General features: G+C 34.3%; 1 long non-coding RNA gene across 7 annotated transcripts in view; it reads left to right on the top strand.

The window, feature by feature from the left end:
• LOC140636825 (uncharacterized) overlaps positions 1 to 22,509 on the top strand; it is a 492,878-nt gene that overhangs the window by 90,486 nt on the left and 379,883 nt on the right. For 3 of the 7 annotated variants that reach the window (XR_012034054.1, XR_012034056.1, XR_012034055.1), the window contains one exon: positions 4,057 to 4,274. The exons of the other annotated variants lie outside the window; for them this stretch is intronic. This is a non-coding gene — a long non-coding RNA (uncharacterized lncRNA). Of the gene's footprint in view, positions 1 to 4,056; positions 4,275 to 22,509 lie in introns of those variants that run through there. 7 annotated transcript variants of the gene reach the window in all.

Raw genomic sequence — 22,509 nt, 5'->3', positions numbered from 1 at the left:
AGTTTATGAAAACGTTTAGCCACAGTATTCAGAAAGTGATTCTCCTCTCTTTTGGCATCAAAAAGTTTCTCCTAGAGACATGTCATGGTCCTTTGGGAACAAGGAATGGTTTTATACTATCTACCTTTTTTTTTTTTTTAATATCTACCATTTTTGAGAACTACTGAAATCCATCATGATTTATCATTCAAATCAGGACATCTTTAAAAGTGAGAGGAAACACATAAAGCAACTAATATGTAATAATTCATTTAGAAGAGGTATACGTTGGAACATTCTCAGTTAAACTGTTTCAGTTTAATGATATTGAACATTAGTACATAAGACAAGAAAACTTTAAGAGCTGGATTGGATCAGGGACTAACGCAAAGGCAAAGATTTTAAGTAGTTCTTTTTTTTAATTTAAATTTTAATCTTTAAAAATACTTTATTTATTTGAGAGAGAGAGCACAGAGGGAGAATGAGAAGGAGAAGCGGACTCCCTTCTAAGCAGAGCACCCAATGCAAGGCTCTATCCCAGGACCCTGAGATCATGACCCAAGCTGAAGGCAGACGTTTAACCAACTGAACCACCCAGGCACCCCAGTTTTTTTTTTTTTTTTTAATTAAGTAGGCTTCACACCCAACATGGAGCTTGATTGAACTCAATTCACCCTCAGGATCAAGAGTCACATGCTCTACCTACTGATCCAGCTTAGTGCCCCAAAGGCAAAGGATTCTAAAAAGAAAAAATATTTTCCCCCTTCTTTCCTTCTACATTGTCAGTGAAAACTGTTAAGTGCTAAGCATTTTGATTTATTTTATTCTATGTAAAATATTGTTATAGTGATTCATATATCCACAAAATTATTATAGCAGACGTGTTTTTCTCTTAATTTGAGTTCACTTGTAAAAAGAAATTGAACTGGAGTCAAGAATACTCAATGGAGAAAAGGCAGTCTTTTTAATAAATGATGCTGGATAATTGGATATTCGGATATAAAAGAATGAAAGTGGACCGTATCTTATACTATGCACAAAAACTCAGAATGGATTAAATAATTAAATGTAAGTCCTGAAACCATGAAACTCCTAGAAGAAAACATAGGAATAAAGCATCTTGACTTGGATCTTAGTAATGATTTTTTGGAAATGACACCTAGAGCACAAACAACAAATACCAATATTAGCATAATTTACTAGTTATTTAATTTAGATTTTGTGTTGTTCCACAAATAATTTAAGAAATAGTACAGGAATACCTACATTTAAAAAGATGAATGATTTAAACTAAGCAAAGAAAATAAGATTAGGAAGAAAAGATAACCTCTAGAATGGTGTTAGAACATAAAACATAGACCATGAATTTGTATCTGCTTACTGGAAGGGGCACATAAGTATGTCTTTAAGCTTTACCAGCCAAGAAGAGAGAGGGAGAGAGGGAGAGGAATAGAGAGAGAGAGGGAGAGAGAGAAAGAGAGATGTAATCAGGTCCAATAGTCAGGAATTCCATAAGCTATAAACAAAGCTCCTAGTCACAAAAGACACAATTCTTATACAGAGAGTAGAGAAAAATTCCTTCCCTGAGATATGTATGTACTATGACTTCCTTTACATTTCTACAAGATTATGCTATCACCTAATAAGCTAGATAACATTATTTTCCCTTCCTGTTACTTAGTGATTCAACACTAAATAACTAGCATTTCCCCTTATGTTTAATCCATTCATTCAAATAACTTCCTTGTGCATGTTCTTGTAATGGTTTGATGTTTTAATCATATTCTTCCTCTATCTTACATAAAAATATGTATGCAGATTGCAATGTGAAGTAAATATTTATGAACTTTCGTCAGATTGTTTAACATAAATGCATATGCGAAAGTACATTTTTAAAATGCAGGCCTTAGTTCTTCCCCACATAAGTGTCTTTTTTTAACTTATAGGCCATTCTAGTCTTCTTTCCTATGGTAGATACTATTTTTCTTATGTCAAGAGACTGAAGAATAAGAAAAATGGTTCAAGGAGTGGTGTTCCACCATACAAGATATTCTGAAGGGATTAAAAGAAGTTTTCCATCTGTGAGTGTGAAGTAGATTTGTCCTATTTGAACATCAGGGTTGCCTTTGTTAAAGCAAACCCATTTCTATGAATATGAGTATGGCATAGAGTATACCTTTAATGTGCATGCTAAAATAAAGGCTTAGCAATTAAAAAAATATGTAGTGCAAGTTGAATTGGAGAATGGGTATTCATCTGGCGAATTTAAAAATGAAAATGTGATTCATGGTGTTACATTTTTGGAGCTCTGGGTGTTGCCACAGGTCAAAGTACATTCTTGTTGGAAGAGGGTATGACTGCCAGTTGACCTGTGGGATAGACTTTGGATATTGGAGGCTCATCACCTCCTACCCAGTCCTTGGAATGTGCATGTCTTTGGAATCCACTTGCTTTCCCTACTCCCAAAGTCTTTCCCAAGGACATAATCTTGAAATATTGATATGTTGAAACTATCTGGACAATTGCATGAGAGAACCTGTGACAACAATCAGAGCTCCAAAAATGTAATGCCATGAATTAAACTATAATATTTCCCTGGGTCTGGTAAGCTCACCATAGTGGTAAGTGGCTTATGTCCTCCTGAGAGGAGTTCCAAAAGAGAAGATCCAAAAGAAATGAAGCTGTATTTGGCTTCAGGGGATAGAAAACTAAAAACAACACAGGCTCAAAAAAATAATTTTAATTTTGCTCTCACATAAAAGAAGTCTGGAGGTAGGCTGAACTAGGAGCTGTATGGAGGTGCTATGGTCATTAAGAAGTGAGGCTTCAGTGTTGACTAGTTGTGTGACTCTGGGAAGTTACTTCTTTTAGTGAGGCACAGTTTCCTCATATTTAAATAGGTGCAGTGTTGCCTGCATCACGGAGATGTTGTTAAACAAGATATATGGCAACCATCAGGGTAGATGCAGTGTGTATTTAACTTTCAGAGCTATAGATAAAAGTAAGAAAGTAAGCAGGCCCAAGATTAAAAAAAAAATACATAAAGAAACGAAGGTGAAACTACAGTGACAGAAAACAGAGCAGTAGTTGCTAGGTAATAGGGATGGTGTGGGGTTAACTATAAAGGGGTGTGCAGATTTTTTGGCATGATGGAACTGTTTATGTATCTTATTTTGGTGGTGATTATATAACTATACATTCTGAAAACCCCACAGAATTATACACTGAAAAAGCTCAATTTATTCTATGTAAATTACAGTTTATTTTAAAAAGTGGGAGAAAAACATAAAGTAGAGCCGTAAAATGAAAAGCTTGATTCCTTTGATTTGTAGGCATACATTGTTAATGTATATATACACACATTGTGCCCAGAGATATATAGTGAATAGCTACATGTTTTATTTTTTGATCTGGAGGTGAACAGAATTCACCTAGAAAAGAGAATCCTAGATTTTTAGATCTGGAAGAAAGCTTGTAAGTTGTATAGACTAACCTCATTAAAAACTGAGAAACTTGAGGCATGTCAAGATGATATGAGTGGTGAAGAAAGGGCACAAAGCTATTTCTTTGGTACAGAACGGCGTTTGAAATCATATTTCCTAATTTACAGTCCTGTGCCTTCTGCAACATCAAAATTTCCTTTCTTTAAAGATGTTTTAAATTTTAATTTTCTTGTCATAATTTCTTTTTTGATTAAAAAAGTTGCCTTTCTAAAATAGAAAAATGTTAATACCAATATCTTAATTATTGGATACAGAAATTAAAATATCTAGCATGATTCTGAAGTATAAGCCAAATGGAAATTACAGAGAAATTTGAAGTTGATGTTGAAATTTCTGTAGTCACAGAGCACCAGAGTAGCTGTGTCATTTTAACTGTATGCGGTTGGGTGGCCGCATTTTCTTAGATAACCTCTAACTTGGGTATAAAAATTCTGGGCCAAAAAAAAAAATTAAATTAAAAATAATAATAAAATAAAATAAAAATTCTGGGCCAGATGTCAAGACTAAGATTGAAAGAGGACTTTGGCTTCCTCCATTTTGACCTGAAACTTTCTGGTTGGGTTTTTCTTTCCAGCTTGTCTCTGTGTTCAGGTGGAAAACCTTCAGGACAAAATCTCCCCTGATGGGAACAGGAGCTACTCTTTTCAACAACAAGGACCACACTGGGCCAGCAAAATCCCACCCGAGATTGACTCTAAGACAGTGGTCTATTTAACCTTCACTACCTATCTACACACATTTACCCACCTTTGTCCCAAATTTTCCTTATATAAACCTGGAAGTAATTTTGCATTTTGGAAATGGTCTTTGAGATGTTAGTTCGCTATCTTCCTGGTGTTGGCCTCACTGAAATCAGCTCTCTTCTTGCATCACCACTACTTGCTTCTCTTTCTTCGGATTTTGTCAGCAGCAAGTGGCCACATCTGGTCTGTTTGGGAGCCCTGGACCCAGGTGTTCTTGTACCCCTGTGCTTGCAACTGGATCCCATCTTAGCTTCACCACCAGTCAGTTCTCTTTTCATAGGTAAATCTCACTCTCTTGAGCTCTTATTTACCTCATCTGGTTTGGACTAGATCAGTCCTTTTTAAATTTAGGAGGTTTGTTTTAAAACTGAAATTTCAAACTGAACCCTAACATATTAAAAGGTGAAAGAAAACTTGGTTTGTTTCAAGGCAGTTGTATGGGGGGATGTGGAGACCCTGGTGCCTCCCACTCAGCCTCTTCCCTCCACCCCACTTCAGGCATACTGTAAACTACTTCTCTGAAGTTGTAGGGTGCCAGGAACACAGTTTAAAAATTCCTGGAAAAATGGTCCTTATGGTTCTTTTCCCTTTGAAAATACTCTGATTTGTGACCAAAAATGAAAAGAAAGGCTTTTCTTTCCTAGTTGTAAGAAAGATTGGAAAGCATAGATAATATTACATAGAATATTTTGAATTATCTCAGTGAGACTTTAACATTTGCCATTTTTCAAAAAAGATTAAAGAACAAAAGAGAAGAGTGATCTCTTTGCAATAAATCCAGGCTGAAGAATGTTATCAACAAGGCTTATATCAGTGATAGAAATATGTGTGTCCTGGGGCACCTGGGTGGCTCAGTGGTTGAGTATCTGTCTTTGGCTCAGGGTCTGATACCAGGGTTCTGGGATCTAGTCCTGTATCTGGCTCCCCGCACGAAGCCTGTTTCTCCCTCTGCCTGTGTCTCTGCCTCTCTTTGTGTGTCTCTCATGAATAAATAAATAAAACCTTAAAAAAAAATATGTGTTCCTGGGGTTACTGTAACTGGGGTTGACACCTGTAGCGGTATTGCCACTGTGGGTTCAATGGGAGAGCTTGGGCGGATCTATCAGATGTCAGGAGATTTGTGACTTCAGTGAAATAATATTATTGCCAGATTGCCCTTGGTCAGAGAGACACATGCAGAGAATGGGTAATAAGACATACAGATGTTTTATGATGATAATCAAAATGGCAGAAATAAGATTCAGTGCAAGAATGAAGCTGCCTTTGCCCCTCTGGCCAGCCTAGTAGTCCTCAAGCTTTAGTAAGTACCCTTAGCCCTTATGATTGATTAGGCCTTTCTTTCTATATCTATAGATCATGCATTCTTTCCTATGAAGAAGAGAGCAACAGAGCACATCTGCACATCACCAGGTTCTCCTGCCCCACCCCTGGGGCACTAAGGATCCCCAATCCTTTTGCACAGTGGCCCTCCATCTCTATCCCACCTCTGCACTAAGGAACCAGACCCTTTTGCACAACCTTAAGCACTGTGTTAACATCTGTAGGTGGCACCATCGAGTCTGCACATAGTTGAGAAATGTTAGAGACTACTGCACTTCCTTAATTGATTCACTGCCCTAAACCCCTTTAAAAATTTCTGAGCCAGGCAGAAATCTTGAAGTTGGTTTTTGGACAAGAGTTCACCTTCTCCCCAGATGACTGGCATCATGAATACAGCTCAAATTCCTTTCCAGTCAAAAGTCATCTCTTGAGTATTGGCTTTTTGAGCATTGAGCAGCCAAACTTGGGTTTCAGTAATAGGAACAATGAAGAAAAATCTTGGATAGTGTTGATGGTATATTGAAATAAAAAAAAATGTCATAGAGCTAATGGTCGCAGTCTGGAAGTACCACAGTTGTTTAAGCCCAGTGGTTGAGGTATATACCACAAAATAGCTTTTGCTTGTCCAAAAAGAGGAAACACATTGACCTCATAATATAGCCTTCTGCTACATACCTGGGCAAAACTGTAACGAGAAGCAATGTTTCAACACACATGAAAGTAGCAGGAAAAAGGAGAAAGTTCTAATTTGGATAATTGTCTGTAATTTTGGCATACAGGTGAGGCAATGACAAATCCTGAAACCTAGTGGCTCAAAGAAAATAGATATTTAATGTAAGTAACTAACCAGAGGGAGGCTGCTGACTCATTCAGAAACCCAGGTTCTTTTTGTATTGCTCTGCTATTCCCTGAGGCTGTCCTTGATTGCCTAGACTCTGAAGAAATGGGATAGAGAAGTAGAAGGCAAATTATTTTTTCTCTCTTTTTAAAAAACGATTTATTTATTTTAGAGAGAGAGGGAGAGAGAGAGAGCATGCAAGTAGGGAAAGGGGCAGAAGGAGAGAATCTCAAGCAGACGCCGTGCTGAACTTGGAGCCCGACACAGGGCTCAGTCTTGCAACCCCGAGATCTGATGTGAGCTTAAACCAATAGTCAGATGCTTAACTGACTGAGCCAGCCAGATGCCACAAGTTGTTTTCTCTTTAAAGAGATAAGGCTGAAGTTGCACATATTACTCCTGTTCAGATCCTATTAGCAAGAAACCAATCACATGGTTATACGTAGCTGCAAGGAAGGTTGGGAAATGTAGTTTCTAGTTAAGTGACCACATCTTGGGAAAAGCGTATTCCCAAAGAGAAGAGCGAGAGGACACTGGGAGATAATTAAAAGTCTCTGCCACTGTGTGTAAGCCCGTTTGTGTAATGAAGTGTCATTTTGTAATACAGGATATGCTTCTATGATACATTAATGGAATAAAAGAAGAGGCATTGGCTGAGAGAAAGTGAAAGAGCTATTTGTGAGAGGGGAGGAGGACTGTTTACTTACTTTATAGCATGATTGTTATAAATGGAGAGTAATGAAGTCCTGATACTGGTATCATCTTGGTGTAGAGCCCTTTTGAGTCATATTCAGGATGCAAGATCCACTTCAACTGGAGTTTTCTGGTAGTTTAGGAAGCAACTGGTTACAGTCCTTGAAGAATTTGACAAGGCCCAAAGAAATAAATTTGGTTTTATTTTTGCCAGACTTCTTTGAGGGTATGATAATTATGCAAACATATGTCAAGTTGTTTCTTACATTTTCCACTCTGTTCAAATTCCTAGACATTCAATTTCAATCCCTTTTGGAAGGATGGCAGGGAATAAATCCAATCTATTGGGGAAAAATCTGTGTGTTATCAATATTTGCCTAAAGGGATGCCCTGAGCATTATTGACTTTTGGTTAGAAGATTAGAAGGCATATATCTAACTTGGCACTAACACAGGGTGAACAACTTGTTCCAAGCTTTTGACTTAATTTTTTTTTTTTTTTTTTTTTTGTAGCATAGCTAGTGATACTAGCATAGCTAGTATTTAGTCTAGGGGAAGTTTTTGTCAAATAAACAGTATATAAGAGTTAAGTGTAATCATTATATGTGGACTTTAGCCACTTTTTGGGGGTCATATTTGCAAGGAGTCATAAATGCTACTAACTTACCTATCTCACAAAGTTCCTTTCCCAAATTCCTGAGTAGATTCCTACAGAGTTATACTGTTTGTGTTTGAAAGATCATATCCTGGTATGTCCTATGGAGCCTTTGCTCAGAGTTTAGAAAATTTTTGCAGCTGGGGTGAACCTATAGCTTGCTGGGGAAAGTCAACATGAAACAATTGATCATTCATCCAAAAATAAGAGTTCTAACACAAAAGGGCTGGAACTGCTGGAAAAGCATGCTGGGATCAGATAATAGATGTGTAGGGACAATTCTGCTGATATGCAATGTTTTTTAAATTCTTTGTGTTTGGTATCACTTTTCTTTGCTCTTTATTAAAATAAGAATTTTGTTTTACTGAGTAAAAACTATTTCTAAAGAGCTAATATCCTGCTCTTTGTTACCTATATCAGGATATCATATGAGATACCATGGTATGCTATGCTGGAAATTGCATAGAGGATTTCTTAGCTTAAGATCAAAGTCTTGTGAATCAAAGTTAAAAAGGAGTACTTATTTTAAAAAAAAGTACTTATTTTTCCTCTATGTAAAATATATATAATAGTAGAAAAAATTTTAAAGATTTTATTTATTTATTCATGAGAGACACACAGAGAGGGGCAGAGACATAGGCAGAGGAAGAAGCAAGGCTCCATGCAGGGAGCACAATGTGGGACTCGATCCTGGGACTCCAGGATCATGCCCTGAGCCAAAGGCAGATGCTCAACCGCTAAGCCACCCAGGTGTCCCTATAATAGTAGAATTTACCTCAAGTTTCTATCAGGATTAAAAAGTAGGTATGTGTAAAAAAAAAAAAAAAAAAAAAACCAAGTTAAAAAGAGTAATTTTTAATACTTAAACATCATCTATTCATAGAACATTTCCTAGTGATTGAATAATGAAATAGTCACAAAAACCCAAGTGATCAGTAATTTTCTTGCATTTGATGGTTTTTCAAAGTATCTTCCATAATTTTATCCCCAGCATAGACTAAATCTATAAATTTTTGTCCTTATTCACATATTTGCACACGTATCAATTGATTGAATATAATTTTAATAACATATTGAAAATGGACTGCATTTGTCCTTTCTGTTTTACTGTTTAGCATCAGGGGAACTGTTTAATTTTCATAAAAAACTAGCCTTCTGTTATTTTAGGCTAATCAGTAGTGAGTGAGAATGTCTAGAATAAAATAGTAATTAAGAACTCAGGTTCCTGGGTTAGATTTAGTGTCACCATTTGTTACCTATGTGACTTTGGGCAAATTTCTTAACTCTGCTAAGCTTCCATTTTCTCATCTCTAAAATGTTAACAGAGTCTGTGAGAGTCTGTTATAATCTTTATAAGATTATGGTAAAGAAGAAAAAAAATCTAAAAGATTATGGTAAAGATTAAAATGCAGTTAACTCTTTATCTTTTTAAAAAGATTTTATTTATTTGAGAGAGAGAGGGAGAGAGAGAGTGTGCACAAGCAGAGGGGAGGGGTGGAGGGAGAGCGAGAAGCAGACTCCTCGCTGAGCAGGGAGCCTGACGGGATCCTGGGATCATGACCTGAGCTGAAGGCAGACACTTACCGACTAAGCCACCCCGGTGCTCCAAAATGCAGTTAATTCTTAATGCACAGTACCTGCCACATAGTTGTATGCTTGATTAGAGATTGTTCTTTATTTTAGATCCATGAATTTCTGGAACTATTGATAATCAAGCTGTCTCATAATTCTGAAGTCTAATCCACATTCTGGTCTTGAAATTCATGTACAAGTAAAGCAAAGTCTCATTTATCATGAAGATCACTTTGACGACTTTTAGTCTAGTATGTGTTAAATTAATGTATCTACATAAAACAATGTCAGGTGGTCTCCCTTAATTTGATAATGTGGCAAAAGTTTAGGCAAAAAGAACTTTTTCCTAATGTATAAAATACCTTTTTTTTGGTTAAAATGTATGTTTTTTTAAAAAAATCTCTTTAAAAATTCACTACCACCCACATATATATTTTATATACACAACACACATACGTATACATCTATATGTATATATAAACGCAAAATATACATACAAAATATAAAATGCAAAAGGTATTCTTCCCTAAAGAAGAGAAATGAAAACTAAAATGATTTCTACTGAGAGTTCCAAGACTCCTGACCTGGGGATATGAACTTTTATATTGTTATTGTGACTTGCACAACTCCTATTTTAATAGTATTGAATGAAAATTTTATAAGCTAAAAGAGTTGCCTATACAGTATTTTCCTAAAAAGAAATGTTATTATGCTAGTACCTAATTGAATTATAGCTCCAAATTACTATTTTGATTTGTACATTCTCTATCAGCAGAAAGAGTTGGGAGTCACAAATAGGGAAATAGAACTTTTACCTCCCAGCAACCAGAGAACAAGTTTGGGCAGGTGAAAAGCTGTCCATTTTTGGAAGAATGACTAATCTACTCTGTATTTGAAGACAATATTTCTATCCTTTCAAAGAATTATTCTACTTTACTTTTGTTTTTGCTATTTTTTATGCAGTGAAATTTGACTTTTCCAGAGTCATATATGTTGCTCCTTTATGACTTATCTTACTGATTTAAGCTTAAGAATATCCTTCCTGTTCAGGGGTTAGTAGAATATCACTATTTTCTTCTATTTTATTTTAGCATATTTTTGATCACTTGAAATTTATTTTGGTTTATGATATCAGAACATGATCTAAAATGATTTTCCTCTCAAGCAGTTAATTGTCTTAGGGCCCTTTATTGAAAGCTGTTTTCTTTCCTTGTGGGTTTTTTATTTATTTATTTTTTACTTCTTTATGTTATTTAACATATTATTAAAATTCATATTATTTTATTATATCTTTATCTCTGTCTTTACGTCAACATGAAGCTCTTAATTACAACAGCTTTATAGGATGTTTTAAGTTAGAGTTACTTCATCATATTGCTCTTTTTTTAAAAAAAATATTTATTTATTGAGAGCGAGTGTGAGCAGGGAGAGGGGCATCAGGAGAGGGAGACATGCAGACTCTCTGCTGAGCTGGGAGCCTGATGTGGGGCTAGATCCCAGGACCATGAGATCTTGACCTGAGCCAAAATCAGGATGCTTAACTGGCTGAGCCACCCAGGCACCCCTATCATATTACTCCTTAAAGAGAAACTTTATGTAAACTCTTGTAGATACATGTAAGTATGGAGAAACTATTGAATGACAGATTTTCTGAGTAAGCATCCTGATATATCTTCCCATGGAGGCTCTGAGCCATGAGTGTACGATAAGAGGTCCCTCCTGAGGTATCATATTGCTTTAGGGGTTCTCAGAAAGTTCTGCATCTGAATTGCTTCCTGAGTCTTGCCTATGCTTTATTTTGTACTTTTTTTCTTTTTCTTTTTCTTTTTATATATTTTTTAAATTTATGATAGGCACACAGTGAGAGAGAGAGAGAGAGGCAAAGACATAGGCAGAGGGAGAAGCAGGCTCCATGCACCAGGAGCCCGACTTGGGACTCAATCCCGGGTTTCCAGGATTGCACCCTGGGCCAAAGACAGGCGCCAAACTGCTGCGCCACCCAGGGATCCCCTTTTTTTCTTTTTAAAAATCAAGATCAATTCTTGTGTTCTGAGCCTCTTCTGGGGACCCGCCAATACATACTGCTTCAAACTTCTTGAGACAATTGTAGCCCACTCCTCATCCTGAAGACCCAGACAAGTTTTATTTATTCTTACTATTATATAATAAGTGTAGGACAGAAATGACTTATGGATTGGGGACAAAAAATGCTACCATATTAATGGTGATGGTATTATTTACTAGATTTATCAATTGCTGGTCAGAGTTAAAATTTTCCTTTATCTGTTTAATGTGCAATCTACATTATCTTCCCATGCGTATGAGCGTCTTATGCCATGCAAGGTAAATCACAAAGCAGAAGTATTCCTAGCTGCTACTCACTGTTACATTACCTCCAAATTTTACCAGTTAACACCTAAATATGAAAATAAACTACTGCTACCCTAACCTTCATTGCTGCCATTATTGTTTTTAGGTTTCCAAAGGAAATAAAAATTTCTAATATTGATTTCTAAATTTTTACATGGCTAATACACAATCAACTTTTATTTTCTATGTTGAACTTTACCTAGATACCAAATAATATTCTCTTCTAAGGAAAAGGAAATAGTATTTTATATAATTTAGTATTCTAAAGAGGCACAAAAAACATAGACTTTGAAAACATTTTCTGCAATTTAAATCAAATGAAACACTTTATGCAATCCTAGTATGGAAAAACAACTGGTAACAATTGGACTTTTTAGCATACAAGACTAAAGATCACAAACCATATGAGATTAAAAATATCCATTGTACATAATCTTTAACACCTTTAAATGATAAATAGTTATATTTAAAAAGTTTTAATTGATTTTGTTGCAGTAGGTAAATACTTCTTTACTTTTCAGATGCAGGTATTATAAATTTAAGGCACATGATAAAGTTTTATGACTTTTAAAAGTTTGAAAACTTGGTTTATAGAAGTGATTTTCCTGACTTAAGTATGTATCTGAGAACAGTATCTATAAATATATCCTTATTTTTTCGAAAGCACAGTTAATTCTTAATTCTTAATGATAATAATTTTGATGAGGGAGAAAGTGTATGAAAGGCCTGTTCCTCAAAATTTTAAGTTAATTGATACTAAGTCAACATATAGCATAACGACATGATCTTAAAAAGCATGCAAGGTTTATCTAAGCCTTCATAATATAGGCCTGAGCATAGGATTTTTTTCATTTGTTTTCCTTCAAAGATTACCTGATGTTTTGTCTTATCCACACAAATGTTTACAGAGAATAAGATAAAAAATCTTTCATAGCACATCTCACATAATATATATTGCTTTAGCTCTTAAAGTGAAATGTTCATATCTGTCATGAAGTTTCAGCATTTTCTGAAAAGGGATTAAAACAAATGTTTATTCCTTAACATGGTTATTTGATTTCATATTGCTTGTTTCAGGGTGTAAATGATTATACTACCAATTTATGAGTTATATTGAGAATAGAGCACCTTTGGATTCATTTCCAGGTGGTCAGTATTATTTAGGCACAGGATGGATTATAAGTGACCACATTTTTCCACATGTATTATAATCATTTAAAAATTATGTAGATTTTGAATCATAATGTAAAAACAGACTGAAGAACACATAGTCAAATGAATTTGGTCTAGAAATGGACTTGGATTTTTGGAGCTAAATAATTAAAAAGGTACACAATAGAAAAATGAATTATTAAAACATTCCCCTGAGTCTTCATAGGCTATTCTTCTGTGATTTGGAGATCTGTTTTAGGTTCTTTCATACAGCTCCCTGCTAAATTACACTGACACTGAATTTTTTAATGCTGGAGATTTTTCTTAACACTTTAAAGGCAAAATACAAAATATTTCAATTAAATGAGTGAACTCTGACAGATCTATGTAAATTTCAAGTTTAGGAATTAAATAGGTCTAAGACTTAACAAATGCCTCATTAGGAAGGATAAAGTGTTGATGTCACCTAATTAGTCCTGAAGGGACTTTGTTGAAGCTTGATTAGCTGCTCAATTATTAGAAATCATTTTGATTCTGAAATGTTCTTCTTGTACAAGTTCAGAAGAGTTGAGGCAGATTATGAGAAATTCCTGCATAGTTGTTATTGATCACTTAGTGCTATGTGAATATATATCTTCATTTGATGAGAGATGATTTCCTTTTTTTTTTTTAATTTTATTTATTCACAAGAGACACATTGAGAGAGAGAGAAAGAAGAGAGACACAGGCAGAGGGAGAAGCAGGCTCCTTGCAGGGAGCCCAACATGGGACTCGATCCCTGGTCTCCAGGATCATGCCGTGGGCTGAAGGTGGCACTAAACCGCTGAGCCACCTGGGCTGCCCAGAGAGATGATTTCTAAGAAATACTAGAAGCATTCTATTTCACTGTTGTTTTATTAATTTTTTATTCATTTTATTTATTTATTCATGAGAGACACAGAAACACAGGCAAGAGGAGAAGCAGGCTCCATGCAGGGAGCCCAATGGTGGGACTTGATCCCAGGATCCCGGGATCACACCCTGAGCTGAAGGCAGACGCTCAACCCCTGAGCCACCCAGGCATCCCACTGTTGTTTTATTAATGATTGCATTCAAGGATGTTTTACAGATTTGAATTATTGTGATTATCATCCTGACAATGTTTAATTTCTCATAATTTGACCAGGAGCCTCTCAGAAATATTTTGAATCTGTGTAACATTCCAAAATGGCTCCTGAATTTTGAGCTTCCTGCCAAGTGTATGTCTCTGAGGCATTCAGCACTCAGCCTAATCTCACATTTCACTAGTGCTCATTGGACCAGGTCCCCAGATTTCTATTACCAGGAAAGATAGATGCAGTGGGGGCATACTAGCATTTGAAAATGACACATGAATATCAGTCAGGGAAATTTTGCCACTTCGAATCTCATGAGAAGAGTCAGAGGGTAGCAACCTGGGAAATCTTCAGTCATCTATTTCCAGACCCTCCTGCCTCCTTCTTCACTGTCAGCCTACAATTTGTCCACAGCGACAAGCATAGCAGTACTTTTATGAATTCTGTCCAATGTAGTAGTAGGCTCTGGTAGCTTGTGAAATGTATTTCTTTGAACTCATAAGCCAATCTTGAACAGCATTTGCTCTTAGTAATTTGAATGTCTCAAGGTTTTTACTGAAACATGGAGCTTAAATGTTCCTACAGTTTTTCTGCTGATAGTTTGATTTTTGACTTTTATTTCCTAAACTGAATCTGAGATATTTTTGAGTCTTTTGGCTTGACAGATATTATTCTAGAAGAGCTTTTACCTCGTTTTTGATTTAGAACTATCCAACATGCTTTTAATTATTTGATAGGTCTTTGTTTAGGATATTTAAAAATGTATGTATTTATAATAAATACTACTTAGTTTATGGAATCATGTCTATGCTTTCTCTTGGATATAAGGTTGGAAGGCAAAGGCAAATGGAGGAATTTGTTTTTCATATTTAAAATTTTCTCTCTGACAAAGGAGAATGGTAAAGCATAAAGCAGGAGGCGTTTGGTGGACCATTTGGGCAGAACCAACATTTAGTAAGAACTAATACTTCAAGTTAATGACTACAAGGCTAAAAGAAGACCCACTGAGAAAACTTGGGCTTGATGTGACACAAATATGCCAAGCCAGTGAAATAACATAACTGCACACATAAAGCCTGAATGTTTAAGCAGACATTATCACAGCTGGTAAAATTACCATAGCTGAAATGATTAGAAGGGATTATAGGCAGTCCAGAGAAATAAAATTAAAATGAAAGAACTATAAACATTAGACTTTAATTCTGTGGTTCTAAGTTTAAGCCAAAGTAGTAGCCAGGCAAAATTGTGGAGCTATTGTGGGGAAAAATAATTTTTCTAAAATGTGTTTTCCTCAGTACAAGCCCCAGAATAATAGATATTTTCCTTTTAATGGAAACAAGTCTGCCAATGCAGAATTGTTGACTTGAAAATAAAGATACGAACTTACTGTATAACACACGAACAAAATAGTGCATAATTATGGAGTTAGAGTTAACAGTAGCCCATATTTGAGTTATTCTATTTCAGGTAATGCAGAAGATTTTTATAGTTTGTGTTTCAAAAGAATAAACACAGGCAAAGAAAGAAATAGAAACTGGATCTACCTAATTTTAAGTTTAGTCAACTTTTTTTTTAAGGTTTTATTTATTCATGGAAGACACAGACACACACACAGAGGCAGAGACACAGGCAGAGGGAGAAGGAGGCTCCTTGCAAGGAGCCTCATGTCGAACTTGATCCCAGAACCCCGGGATCACAACCTGACCTGAAGGCAGATGCTCAACAACTGAGCCACCCAGGTACCCTTAACTTTAGTCAACTTTCAAAGAGTCTGTTAAATATTAAGAAAAAGGTTTTAAGATTCTTTAAAACATATTTTACTTATAGTTAGAAATAGCTGGAATTTCAAGAGTATTATATTTCTTCTTATTGTTGAGTGTTTTCATCCTAGCAAAATGCGTAAAACCTGTGATCTAATAGCAAAGAGTTTCATTTAGAATTATTACCCTCATTATGTCTTCATGTTTTCTTATGTGTGAAACATATACTCAGATTAAGAGACACTGTTGTACAGTAGGAAGCTTGGTGAGAAAGAACACTGGTAGGATTTTAGCAACTTCTGTTTGAATCAAGTATCTGCTATTAATGATATGTGATCTTGACAACACTTTGACCTTCTGCACCTCCATTTATTCATTTAAAAGTATTTGTATCTCTTAAGTTTCTTTTCTTTTTTTAAAAAAGAAATTTAAAGTTCTGTTTACTGGGTGTTGTACTATATGTTGGCAAATCGAACGCCAATAAAAAATACACACACACAAAAGAAACCTTAAGAAAAAAAACAAAAAAAAAATAAAGTTCTACTTAAATTTGTCATGATTTAGCATTGCTGACATTTCAATATAAATATGAAGGTCTGAATGTGGCACAAGAAAAAGAGTTTTAGTTATTTGGAAGGCAATAAGAGAAAGCCTTTGACTATTTGGTGAATCTTGCAAATTAGAGACATAGTTTTTAATAATGCTTCATTACTTGGGGCACCAGGGCAGCTTAGTTGGTGAGCATTGCACTCTTGTTTACAGCTCAGGTCATGATCAAGCCCTGCATTGAGTGGGGGTGGTGCTCTCCCTTTCCCTCTGCCCCTCTTCCCACTCTCTCTCTTTCTAAAATACATAAATAAAATCTTTAAAAAAATTAGACTTCATTACTTTGCCTGTCTTTAGCTATGTGATCCTTAACAGGACTTAAAAGAAGCAAAGAATTAATTTATACACTAATGTATTTTGATTTGTTTCTTTGACAGATAAAGAACATTGAACAATGCATGATTTAGGAGTTAAAATGGTGTCCCTTACTCTAAAAAAATATCAGGATTATTTGGTTTCTACCATTTGTAATCTGCAGACATATATTGTAAGGGAATCTAGGTAAAGACTGTCAGTGGGTTTAGGGTTAGACATAATTGAAGAAAGGTATAAAGATCTAATGAACAGAAACTTAAATTCCAGTGCAAGATTATAGCCCATGTGTCCCCTTTTGCTTGGGGAAAAAAAGCTTCTTTATATTATCTTCAGGTCAAGTATTAGGTAAAATATGTTCATAATACTTGAAAGGCTACATTTTTGTTTTGAATTGGGTCAAGAAATGAAGTAGAGGAAATGAAAAGTCTGAGTTTGACTTCTGTGGGAAAGAGGATCGGTTCTGAGAGCCAAATTGGACTCAATGAGAGAAATGAAAGTATACATTTTTCCTCCTGATTTATAGATTACTAAAACTTAGAAGAATAGCCAGTTGCTAGAAATAAAAGACTAAGCAAGAAAAAATTCCAAGTTTCATAAATTTTGAAACTAGTATTCCAGTGATCAAATCTCTTAGTACATAAAAGAGGCTATTTAGAATGAAAACTAAATGAATTTTTACAAAATAATAGATAAATCTTGGCCAAGAAAGTGAGTATTATTGAGAATAAAAAAAAAGACAAAGCCCATTAAAAATGTTAAACCTCAAAAGAAGTCAAGCCACATTAGAAAATAAAAATGGTTCCAAGCCATAAATAGGATATTGAAGAGGAAAGTTTCAGAAATCTAGTGGGGAATGATGAATCAAAAAATGACTGGTAGCATTTTCCTTTTTTTCATTTAAAGATAAAGACTATGACCCATGTGGCTGTTAGACTATTCTTGTAAGTAAATTTCCCAGTATTCCGAAACTACCACCTTGACTTGCAGCTAATAAAATTGTGATTCAGAGAAAAGCCCAGTTTTCAGTAGTAAGAGTAATGCTAAGAATACTTTGAAATAAAGCATTTTTGACACCTTCAATTTTAATTGCTTTGTTTTTAGTATATCCCAGATATTTAATATATTCCCAGATATATTTTTAAAAAACAACTGAATCTTTTGAGAGTCATCTTTTTTTTTTCTGAGAAGATGAATACAAATATCTTTTGGAACACAAGTCACATGTTTTATGCTTTATATACTATGCTGTTTCCCCTAGTGACATGAACCAGGACAGAAGGCAGTAAAGTTGAGGGATCTGTGAGAAAAGTGTAGACATAAAATAGGAAAAGATGTCTATATTTATCACACTGTTCTGTCAGAATACTTAATCAATATTATCTAATCCATCTTAAAGTTCCAAAATAGAATGAAGGATAAAAAAGTTTTAGTTAACTCTGGAAGTAGAGATATTTTTCAGACTATTTTCCCTAATTTTTTCTCTGTATTCAGGAAACAGTAGCAGTATGGAATATTAATCTGGAAAATTAAATATTGGCCAGTTTTCAATCTGCAGATGTCCCAAGTGACAATAGTAGGTTTATTAAGTATCAATATTGGTCCTAGTTTAAACATAGACCCCTTTGAATCTTTATTACTTGATAACTACCTCTGAGAAGGACACAAATGTATGGCTCATAAGAACAGTTCTACAACATAACAAACATATGTGATGCAACCAGAACAGTGCTTAGAGGGAAGTGTATAGTTGTAGTTACCTATATTTAAAAAGGAAGAAAGAAGAAGAAGAAGAAGAAGAAGAAGAAGAAGAAGAAGAAGAAGAAGAAGAAAGAGAAGAAGAAGAAGAAGAAGAAGAAGAAGAAGAAGAAGAAAAGAAGAAGAAGAAGAAGAGGAGGAGGAGGAGGAGGAAGAGAAGAAGAAGAAGAAGAAGAAGAAGAAGAAGAAGAAGAAGAAGAAGAAGAAGAAGGAGGAGGAGGAGGAGGAGAAAAAGGTCTAAAATAAATAACATAGCATTCCATTTTAGGACACTAGAAAAGAACAAACTAAATCAAATCAAGCAGAAGGAGAAAAGTAATAAAGATTAGAGAAGAAATAAATGAAAAATGAATAGAAAATCAAAGGAGAAAATCAACAGAAGCAAAGCTTGGTTCTTTGAAAAGGTCAGTGAAGTTGACAAACTTTCACCAAGGAATAGGGAGGAGATTAAAATTACTAAAATCAGGAATAAAGAGGAAATACTGCTATTGACCTTACAGAAATAGAAAGGAGTGTAAAGGAACACTATGAGCATTTGTATGCCAATAAATGTGATAACCTAATTGAAACGGACAGATTCCTAGAAAGACAAACTACTGAAACTAATTTGAGAAGAAAATCTGAGTAGATCTGTAGCAAGTAGAGCAATTGAATTAGGTAAAAAAAGTTCTTACAAGAAAGGCACAGGCCCAGATGGCTTCATTGGTGAATTGTACCAATCATTTACAGAAAAATTAACACCAATCCTCACAAACATTTCCAAAAAATAGAATAGGAAGTAAGACTTCCCAACTCATTCTATGAGACCAGTATTACTCCCACATCAAAACAAGACAAAGATAAAATAAGGAAGAAAAAAACTACAAAAACATCCTATGAATATAGATACAAAAATCCTCAAGAAAATACTAGCGAACTAATTTAATAACATAAGAAAAGGATTATACATGATGACCACGTGGGATTTAGCCCAGAAATGCAAAATTGGTTTAATAAAATTAATCAATATAATATAGCATATTAATATAGGAAAAAAACACATGATAACCTCAGTATATGCAGAAAAAGAATTTAACAAAACCCAGCAACCCTTTATGATTAAAAAAACTCAACAAACTAGAAATAGAAGAAAATTTTCTCACTCTGATAAAGTGCATGTATGGAAAATTCAAAGCTAGTATCAGACTCCATTAAAGACTGAAATCTTTCACATTAAGATCAGGAATGAGATGAAGATTTCGATTTTCACCGCTTCTATTAAACATTGCACTAGAAGTTACAGCTAGAGTAATTAGGCAAAAAAAAAGGGGGGGGTGCATCTGGGGACACCTGGGTGGCTCAATGGTTGAGCGTCTGCCTTTGGCTCAGGGCATGATCCCGGAGTGCCGGGATCGAGTCCCACATCGGGCTCCCTGCATGGAGCCTGCTTCTCCCTCTGTCTGTGTCTCTGCCTCTCTTTCTGTGTGTCTCTCATGGATAAATAAATAAAATCTTAAAAAAAAAAGAAGTCAGGGGCATCTGAGTAGGAAAGGAGGAAATAAAATTATCTCTATTTGTAAATGACATAATTTTGTGTATAGAACATCCTAAGGAATACACACACACACACACACACACACAACACACTTACTAGAGGTAACAAATGAGTATAGCAAGGCTTCAGGATACAAAATCAATATATAAAAAAATTGTATTTCTATATACTGTCAATAAAAATCTAAAAATAAAATTTAAAAAATAATTTCATCTACAGTAGTATCAAAAAAGAATAAAGTCTTTAAGAATCCATTTAATAAAAGAAGTTTAAGACTTGTAAACTGAAAACTACAAGCATCATTGAAAGGAATTAAAGAAGACTTAAATGAAAAGACACTACATGTTTATGAGTCAGAAAACGTCATATTCTTAAAATGACAATATGCCCTAAATGATCTAAAGATTCAATATACTCTATCAAAATTCCAGCTGCCCTTGTTGTAGAAGTTGACAAAGTGATCCTAAAACCTGTATGGAAATCTGAGACCCCAAATTGCCAAAACAATCTTGAAGAAAAAAATAAAGTTGGAGGACTCACACTTCCAATTTCAAAACCTGCTGTAAGCTACAGTAATTAAAAGAGTGTGGCGTGGGCATAAGTATAGACATATTTATTAATGGAATGGAATCAAGATTCCTGAAATAAACCTTACGTTTTTAGCCAATTGCTTTTGATAGAGATGCTGAGACAACTCAATGGTGAAAGAATAGTTTTTTTTGTTTTTATTTTGTTTTGTTTTGTTTTTACAAATTGTGTAGGTACAACTGGATATCCATTTTGTAATGGAATGAATTGGATTCCTGTGTTACACAATACATGAAAGTTAACTCAATATGCTTCACTATCTTAAATGTAAGAGCTACAACGATAAAATTGTTAAATGAAAATAGAGGCATAAATATCTCTGGACTTGGATTAGGCAACAGTTTTTGAGATAAGACACCAAAAGCACAAGCAACAACAACAAAATGGATAAATAGAGCTTTATCATTTGTGACTAGTATTCAGAATATATAAAGAATTCTTATGACTCAACAATACAAAGGCATACAATTCAATTAAAAAATACGAGTTTTTCTCCAAATGAAATACAAAAATGTTCAAAAATAACATAAAAAGATGCTCAAAATCAGTAGTCATTTGTTAATGCAAATCAAAACCACAATAAGATGCTACCTGGCATTCCTAGACAGTTATAATTTAAAAAAAAGGACAATAAGTGTTGATGGGGATTGTGGAGAAATTGGCATTATCATGAATTGTTGGCAGCAAAGTGAAATGATGAAACTCCTTTGATAGTAGTTTGGCAGTTAAAAACAAATGAATATGTTTAATTCTTATGCTGGCATCCCTCTCCCTTGCTTCCTCCATTTCTCAGCCTCTCCCTCCCTTCTTCTCTTCTTCTTTTCTTTCTCCTCTCTTTTCTTTCCTCTTGGATTACTTTTAATTGGATTTTAGAATCAATGTTTGGTTTCTTCATAAGATAGATTCAAGAAATTTTCTTCTGTAGTTTAGAATAGTTTAGTAAACATGAAGCATTTGTTTTTTTTTATAAACTGGGATAAAATGCAGCCATAAAAATATCTAAACTATTAAAAATTATAATATGGATATTATATAATTATATTTGTAATATCTTCCATGATTTTTTGTTTAGTGAGATTTTCTAGTTTTTCCTGTCTATTTCCTTTGTTTATCTTTTCTACTTTTTTAATAATTTCAGCTCTCTTTTTATTAATGCTCTTTCTTGTTTTGATTTATTATATACTATTTTTAACTTTTTCTCAAAATGAATATTAAGTTATTTTTGTTTGATAATATATTTCAGCTATAAATTATCATCTGAGCCTTATTTTAGCTGTGTGGCATATGAGTTAGTGTGATGTTTCTAATTACTTTTTGTAATAGTTAATCTGTTTTTTTCTTGGAGTCATGGAAATTTTTTCATTTATGAATTTTTTTATTCTTTAATAAAGTTTTTATTGGATTGTATTTAAAGGAGACCTATGAACTACTTCCTTTTATAATTTCAGAATTCTAAAAATATGGCATTGTATAAAATTGATGTGTATTTTTAAGTTCTGTGAACATGAGAATATATGTTCTCTATTTCTAATATACAATATTATATATGTGTATATATTCAATCAGTTAATTTAATTAATTTGCTAACCTGTATCCTTCATGTTTTGACAACTTACTATGAAAAAATCTGAAAAAGATGTGATACAATCTTTTCCTATAATTATATTTTAACCAAGTTAGTATTTTTATACCAGGAGTTCTTTATTTTATTTTATTTTTTATTGTCTTAAAGATTTTATTTATTTATTCATGAGAGACACAGAGAGAGAGGCAGAGACACAGATAGAGGGAGAAGCAGGCTCCCCAGAAGGAGCCCGGGGAGTTCTTAATTTTAAAAAATTTTCATTTTGTTGCCTAAAGATGTTACTGTTCTGTCTTCTTAATCGATTGGGTCATTTACTAATATGTTACAGTGTCTCCCTTTTTCTATTTCAAGGTCATTAGCATTAAGTTTCACTTTATCTAATATTAACTATTTAATCATTAATATCTAATATTAAATGTCTAATGTCATTTTCATATTTACTCATTCT

Source organism: Canis lupus, chromosome 1, assembly GCF_048164855.1.
Source record: "Canis lupus baileyi chromosome 1, mCanLup2.hap1, whole genome shotgun sequence".
Classification (NCBI taxonomy): Eukaryota; Metazoa; Chordata; class Mammalia; order Carnivora; family Canidae; genus Canis; species Canis lupus.
This window is presented reverse-complemented; position numbering and strand designations above follow the sequence as displayed.